Source organism: Anser brachyrhynchus (genome assembly GCF_964034855.1).
Source record: "Anser brachyrhynchus genome assembly, chromosome: 3".
NCBI lineage: Eukaryota > Metazoa > Chordata > Aves > Anseriformes > Anatidae > Anser > Anser brachyrhynchus.
The window spans coordinates 35,627,490-35,650,695 of NC_137696.1; the positions used below are offsets into that span (position 1 = coordinate 35,627,490).

Sequence of the window (23,206 nt, forward strand, 5' to 3'; positions counted from 1 at the left end):
GCTTGCATTAGTATCTAAATCAGCCAATCTGAAACAGGGTCCTTTGTCCAAGAAATATAGCTGAAGAGAATGATTTGGCTTTGTGCTGCATGTGAAGTAGCTCAGAGCAGTGGCAAAGATGAAGGAATCAATAAAAGGGCATCGATACCAGGATGAGAGGGAAGCCTTTCAAACCTTGCAGGTTTCCCCTAGGAAATGTGCTGCTGTTGCTGCAGAAATGATTGTTCATACAATGGTGTTCGCTCTAAGCATGCAAAGCTATGCAGAGTTTATCCTGCCTATTCTTACTCTTCCTTACAGCTTCATATCTCCACACAGTCTGCAGAGTGGATATTATGTCCTCCAGGCACAGAACGGGCTGTCAGCAAGAAGAGAGGCCTTGAGCCCAGTTCTTGCACATGGGTAGAAGGAGCAATTTAGAAGTCAGCAGGATAGGGGGTTTGTCTTCCATAAGAACTATTGCCTAGCAGGTAACAGAGACAATATTGAGAAGGGCGGGCACTGGCAAGACACACAGAGAATACTTACTGGAAAATTTGCCCTACAGGGCTCATTGGGGTCATCTTTTCTGCAGAGGAGGGGGAGTAAATAATATTCTTTTTTTTTTTTACAATTTCCTCCGAGTCACTGACTCTTTACTTGGATCAAAGTGGCTGAGGGGAGACCTCATTGCTCTCTACAACCATCTGAAAGGATGTAGCAGCATGGTGGGTGTTGATCTCTTTTTCTCAGGTGACGGAATGCAAGGAAATGGTCCCAGGTTGCTCCAGGGGAAATTTATATTGGACATTAGAATGAATTTCTTCATGGAGAGGGTAGTCAAGCATTGGAATGGGCTGCCTAGGAAAGTGGTGAAGTCCCCATCCCTGAAGGTACTTAACAGATGTGTGCATGTTGCACTAAGGGACATGGTTTAGTGATGGGACTAGGTAGGTTGGGTTGATGGTTGGACTTTGAAGGTATTTTCCAACCTAGATGATTCTATGAAATGAGTGATTTTTCCTTTGGATGTATGGCAGTAACATATTTTTTTTTCTATTAATACTTATTGAGCAGAAACAAGCTGAATCAAGACACTATAGTTGAAAGTGTGCAAGGACAGGGACCTGGCACCCTGTTTGCAGTCAGCCAGAAAACCGGGCCTATAACATCTTGACTGTGTTTGGAATCTGTATCCACAAAATGGAGAACTCAGTTTCCTTTTTGAGCCTGTAACTTTCCAGGTTTTGATTTTTTTTTTTTTATTTTTTATTTTTTCTTGAGGAGCATATTTTGATTTCAAAACAGGCATCAAGGCAAATGGCAGCAAATCTGCTCTGAGGCTGTAATGGTAAGGTGAAAGGAAAATAAATGAGGTACCTGCCTCTAGCTTATAAGTTTAAAACCATTATTTGTGTGATTTCCATTGTTAGTCAGCATCTGTGTCCAAGTTCTAATTCTATCCTTGAGATGATTGGGTATCACCAGATTTTCAACACTTTTATAAGAGTTTTTCAATAACTGCCTCAGCAAAGCCACAAAAATCAGTGCAACATTTGGGGACACAGAAAGAGTCGGTATTGAAAAGCAAAGCTATGATGCTTGTTCCTGAGGAAATGAGTCATCATGATAATATTCTCTAAATGCCTGACATGAGGTGCTTCCAAGCCTGAGTCCAGTCTCCATGTGTTTGTGTAATTCACACATCCACTGCTGCCCAGTGAGGTGCTCAGTACCCACTTAGAGCAGAATTTGGTTTTGTCATCTTTCAGACCTACAAATGGACATATCTTTCAAATGTCTTCACTAGTAAGTCTGCAACAATAATGACAGTGATGAATTAAGGATAATTATTCAGTAACTTATGTAGCAAAAGAAATAGGGTCCACCCAATAAAATACCAGACCAGCAGAATTAATACAAACAAAAGAAGGACCTTTTCACGTACCTCAAAATAAACTAAACAAACTTGCAGAATATACTGCTGCAAGATATCATAGAGGATAAAGAAATGTTCAAAAAGCAATGGACAAATTTATCAAACCAGGTCACTTGGGAACTATTAACCATCATGGTCTAGACACCATCTTTAATTTAGCAAGTCCTTAAGTTAAAGTTTATTGGCACTTGGGAAGGTGTTATTCCAGGAAGAGGTAAGCCATACTGACACCCTTCTCACATGCATCAGCTGCTGCAGATATGAGTGATGTACAAAAGATAAAAAGGTCTAACCCAAAACAGTTGTATTTCCTAAACTAGGATGTACTAAACATCCTTGTCTCCACCAACTTTGAAAATGTCAGATGTAATATTTCAGTTCTCCCTTTCTGCTGTTAGACAGCTGCTGCATGCATCCTTGGGACTGAATTTAAGTGTTGTTTGATGCCATATCTTGGGCTGCGTTAAGGTCTTGTAGCCCTAAGAGTAACAGGAATTATTCATCATTTGTTCCAAAGCCCAGCACTTGCCAGTTGTGTTCTGTTGTTTTTCCTCCATTGGATTAGGATAAGAAATCTTTTGGCCGTTGGCATTTCAAATGCAAATCACTGAAAAGAATCCATGTCCTACAGAAAAAGAAACAAACAAACGTGGTCCTGTAATCTTCAGTATCCCTAGCCAGCCCACTGAAGAGCAAAGGAAAAGCCATAATTTGTGCTGAAAAGTGTGGAAGAGGCATGGTGGGCAGTACAAGACCAAAATTAAGTGAATTCTCCCTTATTGTTTAGATAACACCTATTTTGAAATTAAAGTCCTATTTTGTAGGCATTGTGCATATGCAGTGCCTTCCATTCATATCATGCTGTTGATCTCTGGTGTTAATTTTTATTGCCTCTGAAGATCATAGTAGGAGGAGGTGACAAGTAGGCCCATCTCAGGGGGAGTTAAAAAGTGCCTTTTTCTTATTTGATTATTTTTTTCCTTATACAGAGAGATGCTAAGCACAGAACTAAGTGAGCATTAAAGTGTGAAATTAATTTCTGATCATCAAATAAAGAGGAGGATGAAACCATATAAGAAAAACTGTAGTCACAGCAAAGAAGGCGCTTTAGAACACCTCATTTTGTTCTCCTCCGTCACTGCCATGGCACCTTCAGGAGCATCAGCTTCTATAAAGCATAAGTTCTTTCAGGCATCGGCTCAGACCATATGGCCTGACAGTGGTGACAATCAGACCTCACTGTGTCTCCAACTCCAAAACCCTTATCTGGAGACAAGAGTCCATTACCAGTGACTATAACAACTATGAAATAGAGACATGGCAGATGGCCCAGATCAAACCATCGTCAAGTGTGTGTGACATAAATTATCTCAGCAGTGATGCACATCTCATTTTGCAAGGGAAGAAGGGCTAGAGCATTTATCACGGAGGAGAGGACAGTTCACAGCCGTGTGGCAATTTCCAGAACAAGTCTGACACCTTCTCTGTGCCAAAGAGGTTCAGCACCCTGCTGCAGATGATAACCCCATTCTTGCTTATAACTAAGCCCAACTCTGGTATACCAGAAATCTTTTATGCAACTTAGGCTGTAAGGCATGCTTCTAGCACTGTCCTAATTTGTTTTCAGTTTATCCTACCTAAATATTTTTATCTAAGAATAAAAAAAAAAAAAAAATCAAGGAATTGTACAGAGCATCCCTGGACTTTTGTAGTTTCTTTTTGAAAATGCTGTTTGTGAGCTTGACCTTCCAAAGCAGTGATTACTTCTGAACACAACAGTCTCAGTCCTTTTCCCTCTGGATCCAAATGAAATGGATAGAGTGATATAAAATAAGACCACTGCAGCTGTGTTGAAACCAATTGCTTATCCACCAGGAAATCAGCCACTGTTTTTTTCAGAAAATGTTTTCTGACAGCTTCCCTGATCATCTCCATCCACCAAGGAATTATGCATCAGAACAATTATCCCCATACTTTGCTGGTAACATGACTGATGCAGCTACTGTTGCTGCTTTGATATTATCCAGATTGTTTTTCCTTTCGTAGCTGCTGCATCCTTGCATGGACAATGGGATCCTGTAAACCCAGGCAATCTTCACACCCATAATCCATTGCCACATTGCCCACTTTGTCTATATTTAAAAAAAACAAGCAGTCTACCACACTGGTCCCACTGAAGAGTATCAGCAGGTCTACCCAGTGTCTGTGCACACACTGTGTCATTCCCTCTGCAGTTCCTGAAATCCAGAGCTCAGAGCTGCCTGCTCAGCTGCCTGACCCACAGGAGGCTGCTCAGGGAGCCCCCAAGGGCCATGCACTGGGGCCCACTAAGACGCTCCCCAGGCTGAACTTGTTTCAGTTAAAGCTTTACTGTGTCTAGCTGTGCAAAAATTTGCATTGATGGCAAACAAGAAACAGTAGTCAATATGAATGAGCACTGGTGATGCTATTGTATTTACCCTCATTATTGCAGTTATCGCTTGATCTTGTGCAAAGGAGGATTCTGCACAACAGAATACTTCCAAAAACTGACTGAAATTAAAATTGTATGAAATCCCAACTAAGGTAACATCTTCTTTCCAAAGATTTGTAAGAGATGATGACATATTTCTGCTAAATTATTAAGCTGAATTATTAAGTGCATGGATATGCTAAGAAAAATTGTGAATAGAAAAGAAATCCACCCAAAATGAGACAAGATGAATAAAACAAGTCAAGGAAGGGTTATATCTCTGCACCATATAAATACTGTTAGAGAACAAGTGACTACCATGAACAGACCACAAAGGGACTAATGAAAATGTGACTACTTAGCAGCCATCGGGAATTCAAGCCTGCCTTCTAAATAGTGCTAACTAAGCCCTTAGTAAACAACTGATGGAGCCTCACAGTGTACCTTCTCTATGTGAGAGTACTATTATCCTGTTTTCAGAAATGAAAACTTCACAATTAAGTTGCTTATGCTGATTTACCATGGATAATAGAAGACTTAAGCAGAGAAACCTGACTTTCTACCTTTACCCTTTTCATCTGCCATGGCGTCCCTCCCTTTCAGATTCAGGTAGGAACTTTCCATGGCTTGGCAATCAGTCTCCCCCATAAGAAGAATGTCACTCTGGTTTTAAATCCAGCCAGAAATCACTCCTGCGAACGACCAGATGCAGATGGACATCGTATATGCAGAATGTGCAATGAGCAAACTATTTAGTCTCTCCTTTTAGGAGCAAGTGCAAAAGCAATTAACAAACGCCACACGAGTTTCCATTTGAAAGGTCATTTCTTGCATGCATAAAGAAGATGAACTCCACCTCCCCTAAGGGTTTTACTGGAAAAGGGCCAGCAATTTCTCATTATTAACTACAATTGCCTTGGCTGTATGGATATTATCAATGAAGAGCCAAGTTCCTCCTGCATAACTTACTGATGCCAGTGAGTATACTGCATTCTAAAGAGTATGGGATATTATTAACAACTTTATTATTCAGGGGCTTCCTTCTTTGATTTTGAGCTTAATCAGGAAAGAGTTTTAGCAGGTTGATGTTTAATTCTCCTTCTTATAAAGTTTTTTTTTTTTTTTTCCTGTAAAGGAGCTATAATAGTTAATGTTACCTTTAAAAATATTATTGTCAAGGTTTTAAAAGCAACCGGTGTGATTTTCTGCTTATTCCTTCAGCTTCAGCACTGAGCCATTGCCTCTCACCACTTGTACTGCACCGATGCAGGGTTCCACACAGAGCTGGCTTCATTTTAATGCTATTTAATGCAAATTTCCTCCAAAGCACTTTCACTGTGAAAGTTAGGAACTCGTATAAATATAATATTAACTATCCATATGCATTTCTTATATCAATGGTATCTTGTGGCTCAATAGCTGATCAGACTTACCCTGCTACAGTTAAATTTATTCATGGCTCTATTTCATCCCTATCCCTACCCCTGAAGAATTTCTTCATTTCAATTCATTTTATTTGTATCCAGGACTTTGCTGATTCCATCAATCCTTATAGTCAGACGACTTAAGCTTCAGATATACTACGTACCTGAATATGCCAACACTGTACTGGTTTCCATGCTGTCTAAAGCTCCTTTTTGCTTGTAGAAGGTATAACGCAGCATAGTTACAGGCTCTTGCTCGGGAAGGAAGTTATAATTGGGATTTGTAGCACTGATGGGGAGAAGTCTGTGAAGAATGTTGGGAATATTCAGTGATTTTCTTTGGCTTCTGATAAGCATCCTTTCGAATTCTCTTTTTCATTTTTGTAACTTGTTTTACCTTTATGCGTAACAATAAATTTTCAGTCTTATGTTTTACAGTTTACACACAGAATCTTATAGCACTGAACTGAACCTGAAGCAATTTCAGGTTAACATAACTACACAAAACAACGTAACCTAAATGGCCAGTGAATTTTAAAAAAGGGTGTATTTTCACAAGAACAAGTAAGCCCTTCTGCAGCAATTCTGTGTATTTTAAAACCAAGCTTCCCCTCATGTTTCATCATCATCTACTTACAATATGAAGAAAAGAAGATGTCTCGCTACCAAGAAAACATTTCCTTCCAAAATCTAGTGGTTAAATATTTAGAGTACACTTCGAAGCACACAAGGTAAAGCTTTTAAAGAGCCATGTGTGGAGAGAGAACAACTTTCTGTGAACTTTAAAGATAGGGAAAAAACAAAATAATTGTTCCTAACCGCCATTCTTAGAAACATTTTCTTTCACAAAATGATGAAGTTTGCTTTGCAACATGTTCTTTTCTCAAAATGCACCATCGAAACCAGCAGCTGAAATTGTCTTATAGACAAGCCTTTCTAGCCCCACCACCTCATCCTCTTCTCCTGTTTCCAAAATAAACACAAAACTAAACATGGAAAGTCACAGTTTGCTGACAATATTGAATGTTTTTAGAACAGCTGATAGAAAACCTATAATTTTTTCTTCTGGCTCTTTGTCACCTTCAAGATGAAGAGAAACATTACTGTGAGCAGAGCTAGATGCATGTTTTTTCCAAAACTAGCTGAGTCTAGACAGAAATTACTTCTGGGGTCTATTTAGTCAGTTTGTTTCCTGGCTGCCACTGCAAAGAAGTTTAATAAAGCTCTGAATATAGGGAGACTGGAGAAGCAAAAGTGAATGCACCTCAGCAAAGACTTGAAGCTAAATGTGGAACAAAAGTGGCCTTACTGTTCATGAAAAAGCATATCTTTAATCAGTCTCAGTCCATGGTCCTCTCATGCCCTGAGAGATGGGCATGATGAACATCTCTAGATGTTCTGTACTTCCTCCTGTGTGCTTTATTTTATGTGCTTTGCTATTTTGAAATTCTGCATGTCATATCTCTCCCCCAAAACCAGCCATCTGAGTTTTACAGAGACTCAAATTAGGCACGTAGAGCAGCATTCAACTCATTTAATGCTCAACATCTGCACGACAGACAGCTGCACTGAAAATGGTCACCCTCTGCTCCCCTGACAGCCATTGGGCACAAGTGACCGTGGAGATTAACTACAATGAGAAGTCCAGCTATAGAAGTCTACATTGCTAACGTTTACATTTGTCCAGAGTAATCCTATCCCCAGGGTCTGACTTAAAAATCCTCCTTTGATTCTGTTCTTGTTCTTCTTCATTTCCAACCCCATTTCAGTTCCCCTAGCTATTGACAGAGGCTGTCTTCTCCAGCTATCTGCCCTGTACTCTCATACCTTGTGCAAATATATATAACCATTATATTCTGTAGGGCCTGGGCATCTCCTGGAACAGAGGTCAGTGATACATTTTCATGAGCAACCTTCTCACAGAGAAAAAGACCCCGCAGCCTCCTGACAGGCTGCTAATGTACAAAATGACTGAGAGGTTTGCCCACTTAACACGCTTCTGAGCTGGAGTTACAATAAACCAGCTACCAATTTCCACTCTTGGTATGCATCATATTCAGGAGCTAAGATGCAAAAATATGGATGAAATATTTCACTGTGATTTGGTGTGATATTTTACTTTCTCAAATGGAACTGCTTTGCAAAATAGCTAATGCAATATCAAAATTACACAATTTAATTCTCACCTGGTACAAGCCACCTGCTCTCCCAGGAAAGCGTGTATTACAAGGACTATTTTCTGCCCAGCACCACAGACCTTAGGATAGAGATTTTCAAAGCTATCTACAGGACACTTAGACCTTTGAAAATTCCATTAAAAATTCATTCTGTAGGGCATTTGCTGCACTGCTGGATTAATTCTTTTGAATAACATTAAGTCCCCTCCAAGGCCTCCACTAAGCTCCTTCAGGACAGTTGGAATGTTAAAATTATAGGACCATACTCTGTAATTATTGCTCCAGGGGTAAATAGGCAAAGCTTGGGTCTACATAGGAATAGATGTATTAACAATGCAAAACTCTGCCTTGCAGGGAAAAAAAAAAATCTTAATTTTCAAGATCATACACCACCTGTTTGAATTCCCCTGCTGGAAGAGCAGATTCCCAAAGTCTGCTGCTTCTTCTGCCTTTTCTGATTTTCTTTGCTATGTGTAAACTATGCTTTCTCCCACATGAGGAGGAGATTTTTCCTTCTTTTCATCTTTCTTACTTGATTTTAAAGTAGCAGTTATAGATAAAAGCTTATTCTCTTGCTCTTGGAAAAAATAAGAATACACTCTCTCTCTGTTTTATCGATATATAAGTATATATGGATAGATGTATATATATAAAATATATGCAAGCAAATATTGTTTAGCATATCTGGGAAGTTTTTTAACAGTAGTACTAAAGAAAAACTTTTTTTGTGTTAAAATAAAAATATTAAATTGTTATTCTCTCTGTATTAAAATAGCATATAAATATTGTTGTTCTTCAAGACTGCAATTCACTTTTGTACAGTAGGACCCAATACCTGCTGTGCATACATACTTTCATTCCTAAAGGTCAAAGTGAGCATCTCTACCATGATGCCTAATTTTTTAGTCTTCTCCTGAAGGTCGTTTCTGTAATTTAGCTCTGAATTCTTCAACGTGCATGACAACTAAGAGACCAATAAATGCAAACTCCAAAGTACAAACTGGCCTCTGATTCTCCATATTATTTCTTGCAGGTTACAAATCTTTCAGAGGAGAGCAGATTTTGGCAAGGAGTGATCTCAGACTTCAACCGCTGAGCTGTGTAAGTGGTAGATGCAGTAGATATTTCTGACCAACCTGAACAATCTGCTGTCCTTAAAAGTGAAAAAGTTTTCTAGTCCAAGGGCATCATTTAGCTTCTTTATGCGTTAATAATGATGCATATAAAAACATGAAAGAAAAATCACTTGGATGCAGCATGAGAAATGCTCAGCTGAGTTCAGGCACGTTGCATATGGGTTAATAATTTGGATGCCCTTCAGAAAGTTCCTTCCAGCAAAGAGTTCTCAGACTCATCTGAAAACTTCATGAACCTCTTGGTCTAGGACTCTCTCCAATATTCTCCATAAAAATTGCTTTTTATATACTGCAGGAATTTTGGTGCTGTGTGGGTTTGGTTGGACAACCCAAATGACTCTCTCAGAGGAAGGGTCTTCCCCTCTCTCTGGGAGGGGAAGACCCCTCCCAGGGCTGCCCCAGGAGAAACTCAACTTTGTGGTCTAGGGGTGACACCCATCAAGAAGAGTCAAGGGTGCCCTCCCATCTCTCTGCAGAGCCTTTCAGACAGAGGGGAAGTCACTGCTCAGGGTTACGAGACACAGAGGATGTTAGGGAAGTATCATTTCAGGATGGCACAAGATTTAGTAGGGGATGCTTAGGGGAAGAACCAAACCGGGGGAAACGGAGAATCCAGGTGATTTGGGATCAAGCATGGGAAAACAGGGAAAAAAAGGATAAAAAGGGCTGGTTGCCTGTATATGGGTTGCTGGCCAGCATGCTTTTCTGGCTATGCACCGCACCTGATTAGTGCAGAGTGTCCTATCTTAAATTCCCTTTCTGTTTTCCTGTCCTGCATGCACATGTCTATGTGGTTCTAAGGGATCAAGGGTCAGAGACTCTTGCATCTGTGGTTAACTGGAGAGAATGCAGGTGTGCACATGAGCACTAACAAATTTCAAGCTGGGCCGCACATGGTCTGGGACATGCTTTTCTATGAGTAATAGGTCTTTACAGCTGGAGTGGGGCTGTGGACCTCTGGAGCTCCTACGTCCAGATGCCAGAAGCTTCGGTGACTGGGATCGAGGGACCAGCTACTGTCTAAGCCCAGCTGCTGGAGGGATTCACATTGTACATATGGTCACAAATGTACAGATGTATATTTTACACACATGGACCTTCCTCCTGACCAGCCAGAGAGGGGAACAGGATGAAGCCCATGGGGCTGTTTATGTTTTCAAGTGCTCACTGTGTCCATCTGTGCTGACAAGCGCGTCCAGCTGGCTGTATACGTGTTGTGTACATGTGTTTGTGTGTGTGCCTACTGGGAAGCCACGCTCAGCCTCAATCCTTCCTGGCTGGGGGGGTACAGAGCTGCAGCAGCCTTGCCTCTGGAAGGCTCCTGGATTTCACACACAGACCTAACAATTTTCATTCATTTTAGTTAACAGGACTTGAAGTAAAAAAATTCATTTTCTGTCCAGGTCACTTCAACCATTACACCTTCTGCTGAAGGTTTTGTCAGCCTAGCTTCTGCAGCACCCACTAAAAATAAGAGCACCAGCACAGTGCTTACACTGCAATTTGTGTCTTCAAAGCTCTTTGAAAATATCTACTAATTAACTCAATTAATTAAAACAATTAGTCTATGAAAACACTACACACTCCTCAAGTCATCCAAGTGGAAAGCATTTCCTTTCTAACTTCCAAAACCTAAAAATATAAGTGCATTGAATTCCCTTAATACCTGTCATTCTTACTCTATGCCAATTAACAGCTCACATATTCCTACCTAATGACCAGAAATAAAGAGACACAGGGTGTGAGAGAGAAGAAAGGCTGTTTTAAGGTATTAAAGGGAATGTAATTAAATATTTGTTGAGGAGTAATTGTGCATAAATTGCGCAACAATTAAGTTTTATATCATTAGTACATCTTAATTAGTGTCTTTTCATGATCAGTGTTTAATTTACTCACAATTGTTTTGCCTTATTTTAAACTGTTTCTTTGTAAGCCTTTTACTTAAACCCATTACCCATGACTTTTACACTTGGTACTAGAATCGATGTTTCTGATATTACTAAATGTCTGCAGGTGCCCACTATGATCTAATTGAGTCATAGCATCTCATTTCCCATATTCAGTGAAATTCTTATTTTTTCCTGACTTCACTCACAGTATATTTTTATATACCTATATGAGATTTAAAAAATGTATGGGCGTAGTGGGCTTGTGCACTTTGCTGGGAGCAGCAGCCTTCTCCTTAAATTTTGGAGGTGAAAGGTTAATTACTTCATGGTGCTAAAGGAAAGCTGGTATTAATAATAGAACAGGAATATGTGAATGAGATCAGAGCATCTTTTGATTCATATTATGGAGCACTGTTAGAACAGGTGCATCAGACCTACCTTGGCTGCTGGAAGTCATTTGGTCAAGTATTGCTGAATTATGCAGGACCAGGCAATTTTATGGATAATAAAACACTGATAGAGTTTTGCATAAACATATTGCCTCCAAGGAGGATGACTGACTTTTTCACTGTCTTCAGAAACAACAAGTTTTTGGCAGCTCCTAAAAAATGATTTCCAATCTGTAGATAAAGCAGCAGTTCAAGACAGAAAAGTCTGTGTCTTGGTCGCAGAGATGGTGACAAATCGCCACGCTAAAAATCTGTAGGAGAACAAGTAATCAACCAACCAACCATCAGAAAAAAAATAAAATCATGCAAGGCAGAGCAATGTGCTCAACTTACCGTGACTAGGAGGATACCTCTCTTTCCACATATAGTTTTCCGTATGTTAACTATACATATACCATTCCACAGACAATATCTCACATTATCTGGCGATTTTTTTGTGTGTTTTTTTAGGTCCTTTTAATACAGAAAATATCTGTAGTCTCGGTTCTTTACTGAAAAATGGGCATGCCTGAGACAAGTTTTAACAATAATTTAAGAATAACTGACAGCATGTAGCTTTGCAAGTCAATCTGAGAACATAAGACTAGCTCTACTGAATCAGACCACTGGTCCATTTAGCCAAACGCACACCCTGATATAGAGACAATGATAGATATACTGCTCAAAATTTCGAGAGAGCAAACAGTTTGGGCTATTCCTACAATCCATTCTATTTATATTTCCAGCTTGTGTTTATGGATCTGGGGTCCATGAATTTGTCTAATCTTATTAAGGACTGTTGTGGTTTAACCCGATCAGAAGCTAAACACCACACAGCCGTTCACTCACCCTCCCCCCTCCTTCTCTGGGATGGGGGAGAGAAATGGGAAACTGAAGCCTGTGAGTTGAGATAAAGACAGTTTATTAAGACAGGAATATAATAATAACAATAATAATAATAATAGTGATAATGATAATAGTATTAATAATAATAATGTGTAAGAAACAAGTGATGCACAATGCAATTGCTCACCACCCGCTGACCGATGCCCAGCCTATCCCCGAGCAGCCGGCCCCCTACCCCGGCCAGCCACCCCTATGTATTGTTTAGCATGACGTCAGATGGTATGGAATACCCCTTTGGCCAGTTCGGGTCAGCTGTCCTGGGTCTGTCCCCTCCCAGCTCCTGCTGCACCCCCAGCCTGCCCGCTGGCAGGGCAGAGCGAGAAGCTGAAAAGTCCTTGGCTTGGTGTAAGCACTGCTCTGCAACAATTAAAACATCAGCATGTTATCAGCGCTCCTCTCATCCTAATCCAAAACATAGCACCCTACCAGCTACTAGGAGGAAAATTAACTCTATCCTAACTGAAACCAGGACAAACACATTGATACTATCTGCTTCTACATCCTCCTGTGACAAAACTATTGTTGTAGTTTCAGTTATTGTTATACCTTCTTGAATCTCATCCTTCAAGAAGGAGGAAATTAAAATCTCTCTGATCTTGGCTGATATCCTTTCAATAACACTTTACGTTTACAAGATTCACGCCAGATTGTCTGAAAACACTTGACAAAGAACTGCAAATTAATGAGATTTACAATAGGCCACATCCTGTTTGCCTCAAGATATCCAATGAAGTAATAGTAAATCTAAGCAAAGATCTTGGAAGGCTTTGTCACTAGCCACTAAGTCTATCCAGTCTTACTGCATTATATTTGGAAGGCATTGTCATCACAGAGGAGGTGTGATTAACTGGTGTTTCAGGTAGAAGATGAAAAAGCACACACAGTACACCACACCCTCAGAGTAACAGAGTTTCTGCTGTAAACAAGACGCTGGTGTGGGGGGGGTGGGAAAAAAAAAGAGAAAGACCAAGAAGTGGATGACTTAGTCATTTTAGGACTGCAAGACACCGTTACATTGTATAGACATGGGAGGCAGTCTTTGAAATACATTCATGGAAGCTGAAATCAAAGACAGGTCTGAAAAGAGCTACTATGGAAGACAAGATGAGATTAGCTCATTTAGCCTCACGAAACAGGAGGGTGAACTGAACACTCTGCCATAGCCTCTTCTAGCCTTGGTTTCTTTTCTGCAACAGTGTGAGAAAAGATCTAAATGCATGAAGTAAATACTCAGGAAGGAGATAAACAATTTCTGTTAAAACAAGAAGATAACATTTTAAATTAAAGGGAAAAAATGGACGTAAACTGATGCCAAAATTAGAACATTTCCAATGAGGTTCTGAAACACCTTTTCCACAGGAATAATAAGGTAAGAAATAATTTTAAGAAGGAGTTCAATTGTGTTATGGATAAGGTAGGTAATGAAATTATCAGTGGTAACTCGAGGCCAGATTCGGTGATCCAGGAATGCCTGTAATTTTAAAGACTTTCTGCTAGTAGTCTGCACAGGCTTATCTTCAGAGAATAACACCCAAGGTTATTCACACGTGGAATGGAAGTCTAAATTGTTCAGTAAGACAGCATGAGCAACTCTGTTTGAGAGGATGATGTGCAGGCAAGAGCAGTGACAGTCTCTTTCCTTTCTTGATGCACGTTCATTGTCCTGTTGCACTCTGATTGCGTCAGTACCAAATCTGATACTTTTAGAATGAATATCCACAGGTATCCTGACAGGTACCTGCTTCTGTAGAGACCTCTGTGAGAAATAGTCTAGTGTCTAGCAGAAACTTGATCCTTCAAGATCATTAAGGAATGTAAAAGCTGCTCATTTGATTAGAGCTGTTATTTTAATGATAACTAAAGAGACATGATGAACGTAAAGACAGGTAGTTCTTTGAAGGCCACTTTATTTTGATTTACTTTGTACTTGAAAACACGGAGACATGACAAAGCAAGAAAATCCAAGTTAGGAAGATATTCAGAAATAAGGAAGCAGCCTAGTTCTTAACTGAGCTATCAGTATAAAGGTATGGTAATTTTCCATATCATATATTATATATTGTCAGTGCTGTAAACATGTGCCTTTTTACACTCTGACAATATCCCCATGCTGACATGTTGACATTTTAATGGCTACATTTCCTGAAAAATTTTCTCAGCCACATTTTCAATTCACCAAGAACACAAGGCCAAGTCTCAGCACAATTTACATATCTATATGCTCAGCAGCCAGGCTTTCCTATAAAACACTTGCAGACATTCTTTTAGAATAAATCAGCTCCCATTCATGTGCTTCAGGTATGGCTATATCTTACAAAATGTGCCAGATCCAGTCATTAGTAATACAACACTTATACCAAGAACTCAGAAAAGTGCAGCACTGTGCTTTTCATGAAAATATGGTTCAGCTAGGGGCCCTGGACTCTTCTGAAAATTGGCCTATAAATCAATCTGATTATTCCTCGTTTATATAGTTCAGTTCCACTTTAAAAGTCAGCAGGAACTTTAACATTGACTTCAATGGGACCACTATCATCAAGTCAATATTCAAAAGCAAGTTGCCAAAGCAGCCTTTTTAACAAGTAGTACTTGATTTAAAGAAAGGAGAACAGGGCGTGCATGAGAAAGTGCAAGAGAGGGAGAGATAATAACCACCAATAGGAAAAAAGAAATAATTTCTGAAGGTGATATTGAAAGAAATGAGAGGGGTATCTCCATGTTTTTCCAGTGGAAAAATACAGTGATTTACTAATGGTTGATGTTGAAACCCCATCATCACCAAGTGGGGTTTAGATAAAACACCTCCACACAGAGGATAATCTTACAGTCATGTCAGGATGGAGGATGGGATAGATAATCTATTTGATACTTCAGTACCTGCATTTTGCAATTCTGTCTATCAACTGTGCTCACTTCCCTCTTTCATGAGGTATATAATCATTTCATTGTACCATGCACTGTTAATCTCTTGCTGCAATTTCTGAAATCTGTGAAATCACTTTTTATGCAGTATATATTTCAAATCTCTTCAGGGTAGATTAGTGGCTCTGTATTATTTTCTTTCCCTGTATGAAGTGTTTGAAAAAACAAGGTGCAGTCACGCAATGTTCCTTTTACTGGATGACTGTACACGTTCGTTTGATTTTTATCTTTCTGAGTATAAACATATCATCACATTCTCCCAGGAACTTGTAGTGATATAGTTGAAATAGCTTCTGTGTATTTTATGAAAGCCATGATAACACTCGTAGGCTGAAACACAGCTATGCCTTAACGACCAAGGGAAATACAATGTTTCTCACTCTCAGCAAGTCTTATTAGAAGGGCATGAATAAATAATCTCAACAATTTGAGCTAAAGTATTCATCCAGCAGCTTGTCCCACTGATGGGCCCATTACTAATACCACCAATATTAATCATTATTTAACATCATGTTTAAATTTGTCATTGCCATTTAGACTACAGCATGATGAGAATAAATTATCAGTAAAACAAAAACAGCCACTTTTATCTTTTCTATTTCAGGATCTCAGCTGATTAAAAACCCTCGTGCATTATGCTTACATAGTGGTTGCAATTGAGTGAGTATACAGTGAGTGACTTCTGAGCTGAGCTCTTATTTTGATTTGTCTGTAGCAACCTACCTTTAAGCTTTACCAGTCCTGACTGTTTCCTCCCAGTGGAAAGTGCATTTATTTAAATCACCCACCAGGAAGGCAATTCTGAGCCTGTCATCCCTTTAACACAGTACAAACTAACTAGCATGACATACCAGTGACCACCATTTGTGAATGGTTTATTTCTACTGGTTCTTCCTTGACAGAGAAGACAAAAATCAGTTTTTTGTCCTTAAACATTCCTGATACTGGACCATATCCTCTTAACAGCTTTTGTTAACGAGGGTAGAGACATGCTTAAATGTACAAAGCTTTGTTTTTAGCAGCTGATAGTGAGGGAAAGAGGGAGAGGAACAGGGGAAAAAAAATGAAGACCGACAAGCCACCTTTCCTCATTCTTTTCTTCCAACTGAAACTGGAATTTTCCTTCCGACTGCTGAGAAAACCAGTTGTTGGAGCCCCAGGTGACAGTCTCCCTGTAGGCAGTCTTTCCAGCATCCAGTACAAGCAGGGTAAGCGACAATCTATCGCCATCCCTGTCCCATAGCACTTTGTGCTTTCCATCATGGCTTGCTCCAACCCTACTGGGCTATTTTGATTACTGATTCTCTTCATGCTGACTGGAGCATAACAGCACACTGATTAACCTTTGTGCATGTATTTCATTGGGTAATCCTGACCGAGTATCTAGGTGACCACTATCTGCTAAGTTTTGGGTTTCCCTAACACAGACTAAAAGCCATAGGACAAGGTGTGTAGGATCAGGGTAGGAGTGGTGATTCCCTGTGCTGGTGGTAATTGCACCCCATGAGAATCCACCAAAATATCAGTATCTGGGCTTTAGGGTGCAAGACCAAGAGGAAAACCACGTGGGAACAAAATCACAAAACAGTAATGGCCAAATATTGCCCTGGCAGCTGTGGAAAAGCCTACCACAAGAGCCCAGGTGAACACTTATGATCCGCTGACAACAAGCGACACCCTCCTACATGGAGTTTGGCTCCACAGCCTGGGGTTTATGAGTGGAGGCCACGATGCAGAGATACCTTCCTTTGTCCTGCATTCGTGGGCTGAGTCTCAACAGCTCTGCACATGGAATAGCAGTCTCAGATCAACAGTTTTTTTCCTAACAGGTTCTCTTACATCTCCCTGAGAACTGAATGGGAGTTTCCTACAGCAACCCAGTTCAGTCGTTATCTACCAATACTCTGTCTCAAGGTCTGCAGAAGATGCTGATAAAACTCGCACACCTTCCTGGGTTTTGCTCAGATAGCAGAAAAGAAAAAAGTAAAAAGATGCGCATGACACGTTTCTCCAATGGAATTTGCTCTTGATTTTTCATTTGCAGTTCCTCCCAAAGGAAGCAGGAAATATAAAGTGAAATTAGCCCTTTGGGAAGAGGTCAGTATATTTAATTTGCACTCTAAGTAACAGAATATTACTCCTCCACAGAACTTGTGCTATTCAGGTATATAATTTTTGGCCTTATAAATTCTTCTTTTAACAAAAAATAATAATAATTAAAAAACTTTCAAAATAGCCATTTCAACACAAAGCTTCTATAATATGAGAAATTGCAGAAAATCATAGCAATATTTTAAAGCCCTCAACAATTTTTCACGGGAAACCTAGAAGATCAGCTTTAATTTCACTGATGTATTTTGTATACTAGCAGTGAATTCTTGCAAAAAGTAGTAATTGATTTATGTTTTTAATCTATATACAATGAGTGTTTTATGGAAATAGTAGAAGTTGTTGGCTACTCCTAAACACATCCCTAGTAATGGTAAATTCTTTTTTAAAAAATCACACACAAAAAAACCAACCAGCTTCTGTTTCATCATTTCATATGAAAATTAGCATAAGAATGAATACGCTGAATGCTGGTGATGTGATGAAAAGCAATCTTAAATCATCTAAAATTGCAGTAGCAGACAGAAGTTATTTGCTCACTTTATTTTTTCTTGTTTGTTTAGCATTCTCTTTCTCAAAAAGTTTAAACTGTCCAGTCAGAACTCAAAAACAGTATCATGCAAAATGTGTGACTAATCCAGAACTATCCTAATGAACTAAAATGAGAGGGTTGGATTATCTGTAAGTAAAAATAAATAAATAAGCATCACCCATTTCCTGTTGCAAAGAACCTCAAGTTCTGCTGAAAAGAACATTCTGGAGAGGCTTAGACACCTCTGCACCATTCACCACATGAACGGAATGGTTTGGTGATGGGTTGTGAACAGATGGAAATGCTTTTAGCAGAAGTTGGTGGTCATCCCAGTATTTATTCTGCAGTCATAAACAAGTCATATAACCAAAGACACAGAATCATGGCTACAGAAAATAACTGCAAATTTGTTGAACAGGTGGGAGTAATAACCGGTGGGTCACAAGAAAATGGAAAAGATACATCAGGTGGGACCCACTTTGGTTTTCTTATGTCTGGATTATCTAGCACGAATGAACTGAACAATGTGAAATACAATCCCACCACTTCACATGTATTTAATTCCAGTCTAGAGAAGAGACATAGTGGAAGTACAGTGAAAGACAGGTTTAAGATTAAAAAAAAAAAATCAGATTAAATAGCTGAAATAAATTTACAACCTAATAAGGATGAGAATGAATTAATGTGCTTCAGTAAGAACTGCTAGTGACTCAAAAATGAACTGGTGAATAACTGGTACTTGGCTGGTGTAAAGGGAATGGCAACCTGAAAGTAATCTAGCACAACTCAATGAGGTGAAAACAGCAAATTCAACACAGAGATACATAATCATGAATGTCACAAAAGGTTCAAAGTAATCCTCCCAGTGTGCACAGTTCTAGGCTGGACCACAGTGTGTCGGCTTTTAACGCTGTTGGCGTAACGCTTTAGGAGAGCTGTGTACTGACTAGAGGAAAACTAGAAAGCAGTAAGAGTGATCTGAGAGTCACGATCTTGGAGAAAAGGCTGTAAGAACTGGATTAGGAAGACAGTAGGTCAGCGTCTGTCTGGGATGGTGCTTGTACTTTGATAATTTGAGGATTTGTTTCAAGTACATAATTTCTTGAGTATCTTCTGCATTTTCTATGATTTTAAATTTATGATAGATCGTATGGTATATTGTATTTACAGAGTTAGATAAATCCATTCATACATGTCTGAGTCTTTTGTGAACAGGATGAGTCTTCATACTGTTACAAAAAATCAGCTATGACAGCGCTATTCATTTTGGTCTTTCACTTACCTACTTTGACTGTATCAGGGCAAAACCCAGACCTTTAGAAAAAGCAAAGTAATATGAGAAGGAAGGAAAGATATCGCTTCCTTTCTGCTTTGAGAAAGCGTTCCATCAGTAAGCTTATGTAAAAAAAAATATAAGTAAGTTTCAGTTTTGACAAACTAGCATGTTGTGATGACAAATAATGTTTCATAGAAAATTACAAACTTTGTTTTGTATTGGCAGGTAGAGGAAGGAACAAAGCTAACAATAAATGTCTTCTGTGACTGTAGTCCATAATTAAAAAGAAGATTAACAAAAACCCTGCAAGCCAAACTGCAGGAGAAAGATTACTCACAGTTTCCTTGCCAGGAGATTTTAATTTTTAGATTCCTGCTGAGCAAGCTGAAGAATCATGAAGGACTAACCATGTTGAATGCCTCTTTTAGCTGGCTGAGTTGCAAAAAGGTTAATAATGCAGGCCATGTGACAACTCCAAAATGGGGACTAATTTCGTTATTAGGTTGCCACTCCTGGAGATATTCCAAGGAGCCCTGTGGCTTTTCATGATCAGCAGAGAGAAGAAAATAGGAACTCCAGACTGAACTACAGTGAGCAGATGCCCTCCCTCTGGTGTTTAATTTAATTAATTGATGTTTGTTGAAATAAAACCAATTAACCTGGCTTATCTCTTTATCAATCATTCTTCTGCTTCCAGCTGGAAAAATGGCATCACGTGTCTTAGGGCAGACAGCAAGAACAATTAAAACCAACCTGTGCTGCATTGCCTGCAGCAGGCTTTGCAAGGGGAGATGAGAAACAGGTGGTTTTTTTTGTTTTGTTTTGTTTTGTTTTTGATGTAGGACAAAGCAGTCAGGCTTTTTACTTTAGTTGTTTTCTGCCTCTGGATCCCCTTTAATTCATTTTAATATAGGGGTGAGGAGGAACTGAGGCATAACATAGTCAAAAGTTACAATTGCTTAGGGTCTCAGGGAGCCAAACGTGATTTCTGTTCTCAGACCCCTGTTGTAGTTAGCAGGAAGCACATCGTAATCCAGTGATAACAGCCATCAAAGGATGATGTTTCTGTTTATGTGTGTGTTGTTGAAGGCAACGAACATGATGTGAAGATATACAGAATCTACTTCTTTTCTATCTAAAATGCTTGTTATCTGTCACAGGATGTAGTTTAATATCACTTGTTCATGATCAAGACTTGCTGATTATTTGTCATCCCTTAAATATTTGCCAACAGATTGATGTTCCAACATTTCTCTAGGCGTTAAAATTTGCATCTCACTAGTTTTACCTTTATAAAGTAGGGTTTATCTTTGCCCATTTCCAATCTTCTGGAACTCAAGTCACTCCAAAAAAATTCAAAAGTGTTTGCTTAGAGAGTGCTGTAGGGACACAGCCCTTGCCCTCCAAAGTTTCTTCCAGTACCGAAGTGTCTGGAGAAATGGAGCTTTCTACATGGAGAATGTCCTCATGCAATAGAAGATGTGTTTGATCCACGCCTCTGGGGAAATTGTTACAGTCTTTCCATCAGCTCCTATGAATTCTGATCAGGTCTCCTATATACCTTAATTCCTTACATCATACACTGTAGAGAATTTGAAAATGATAGTAATTATAGCTGTGAATCTCAACACTTCAATGCACAAAAGCAAAGAAATTTGCAATCTGTGATCTCTACTGCGGTGTTAACTCAGATGAATTACAAATACATTTCCTCTAGGTACAAATTAGTAGCATAAATATTCAATCAAAATCTTGTTAACTGTTCTGTGGCCAACTCTGATGTGATGTTTGCCATTATGTGTACAAAAAAAAAAGATTATTTCCAGTCATTTAACTCCAAGCACCGTTGTTAGGGGTAGCAGTACAAGATCTATGACACATCCCCATGTAGTTCTGATTCCATACTCAAAAATGTACATACTGAATATGCACCCGCATATCAGCATGGCCTTTTTATTTTGCCTAGCTCCGTCTTTACTGTGCTTTTAATGTGTTTGCACTGTAGAGAGGAGACCTGTGTCTCTATGTGGAATAGTGGCTCTAGGATAGGCTCAAGACTTGTTCTCTGTGTGTGCACTTTGTTCTTCTGTGACATTCTTCTTTCATTATTGTTTGTCTGCAGAGTTCTCAAAACATCTCCAGCTCAGGTATAGGAGTTATACACAGTATCTCTCCCTTCTAGAAAGGAGACGGGGACTAGTTTGTGCTTCCAGCAGCTATCACATGACATTTCTTTAAAGCCTTGGGAGTGAGATGGTGATGAATGCTAGCTTTTCATGTTTACCCATCTGCACCCTAGCTGCATTACTAGTAGAAGCACTTGAATCTGGGCTAATGAGTAGCACAAATAGAGTCGCCCATCTAGACCTCAGCTATGGCTAGAAGTGGGCTAGCAGCCAATCCACTGGGTTTGGTCTAAGGCAAGCTTTGGTGCAGGCATTACCAGGCCTGGAGCGCTGTCTGCAACCAAAGAGTAAAAGAGTGAATTTATTTGTCATATTGTCACTTGGTGTCAGTTCTGCAATGGTTAATCTTGTCAAAGCAGGATACATACAGCAGCCCCTTCGTTTGCCATTGATTCAGTAAGTTTTCATAAGTTCAAAGAGTTTTGAAATCTTAGCTGAAATTCAGTTGATAGTTGATACAGTTGGGAGGAAAAACTATGAAAAGAACATTCCCAGTCCCTAAGGTAGGCTGCCACTACACATAAGCAATATTTTTGACCCATAAATATAACACAGGCTTTTCATCAGGTGGAGCTCTTTGGAGCTTCACCTCTAGCCGGACTCAGCACGAGAGAAGCAGAAAGCAGATAGACATGCAAAATGAAAACAAAACACTATGGACTTTATTTCTCTCTCATTGTTGTAGGCAGTCACTGGCCTCACAGAGGGACAAATAAATATGATTGCACATACATTATTAAATGTAATTGCATTGTTACTTATCGGTTTAATTAAATACCTAGGAAAAAAATGTAACAATTCAAGGCACGGTACGAGCAGCAATGACTTTAACCTTTAATAATCATCTTTTCCATTTGCACTGTGGTAATGACCATATTAATTAGTAATGAAATGATTAAATATGAAGAGCGTGAACAATGCCATGAATCTCTGTGCATGGGCACCTTGCGAGGACTAGCTGCTCTTGTGTCAAGCACACCCTGAAAGGTGCAGTCAGGGAGTTTTATTACTGCTGGCTGCAGCCTCTGGGCACTGCAGGGATTTTGCAGCCAGGAGGGCTAAAATAATGGACTGCTGTTTTGGTATATTGAATGATCTAAAACAAACACAGACAGGTTGTGCTGCCATTCTGGAAAATGCTATGACCTTGACAGCCCTACTCCCAGCTAAACTCTGTTCCTTGCTCTTTGGAGACCAAAATCTCTCCTAACCCTGAAGATCACATATCTCCAAGTACAGCTGTTCCTTTTAGCAGGCTCTTTAAAGGTGTATGCACCTGAGTGCAGCTTCAGAGTTGTGAGGGGTACATCAGACTTAGGACATGCCAGATGTATGTTATGCTGTACTAGAGAGAAAAGCAACAGTGTCAGCTGCAGCGTGCTCTTCTCACTTCTCCCACCCAAACACACACAGTCTTTCTCATCAATCCCTTTGTGAAGGCTGCCACCCTCTTCACCATAACAGTTCTTTTCTGAAGGAGTGAAGCTACTTTGTCTGCCTTGAACCCTGTCCCATTAGAGAGGCTGTTCTCAGAGGTTTGGTGCCAAAATAACCCAGTATTAACTTTGCAGGGGTGAGGGAGGGTGGGGGGCACTTGAATTGCTCCAGAGTACACTGACAGGTTCCACAGAGTGGCTGAGGATGGCAAGGACCTCTGGAGGTCCCCTGGTCCAATCCTCCAGCAGGGCCACCAAGACGAAGTTGCCCTGGACCATGTCCAGGTGTCTTAATATCTCCAAGGAGGGAGTTTCCAAAGCCTCTCTGGGCACCTGTGCCAGTGCTTGGTCACCCTCACAGTGAAAAAAGTATTTTCTGACACTCAGGTGAAGCCTCCTGTGCTTCAGTTTGTGT

The 23,206-nt window shown here is 39.8% G+C and overlaps 1 long non-coding RNA gene across 1 annotated transcript; it reads right to left on the reverse strand.

Moving 5' to 3' along the window:
- Positions 1-687: 687 nt before the first annotated feature.
- LOC308192128 lies at positions 688-21,133 on the reverse strand. Its single transcript, XR_013948581.1, has 4 exons — positions 19,507-21,133; positions 11,435-11,696; positions 5,959-6,098; positions 688-2,543 (listed from the first exon to the last, which is right to left on the reverse strand). It is a non-coding gene; the product is annotated as an uncharacterized lncRNA (long non-coding RNA).
- Positions 21,134-23,206: the final 2,073 nt, after the last annotated feature.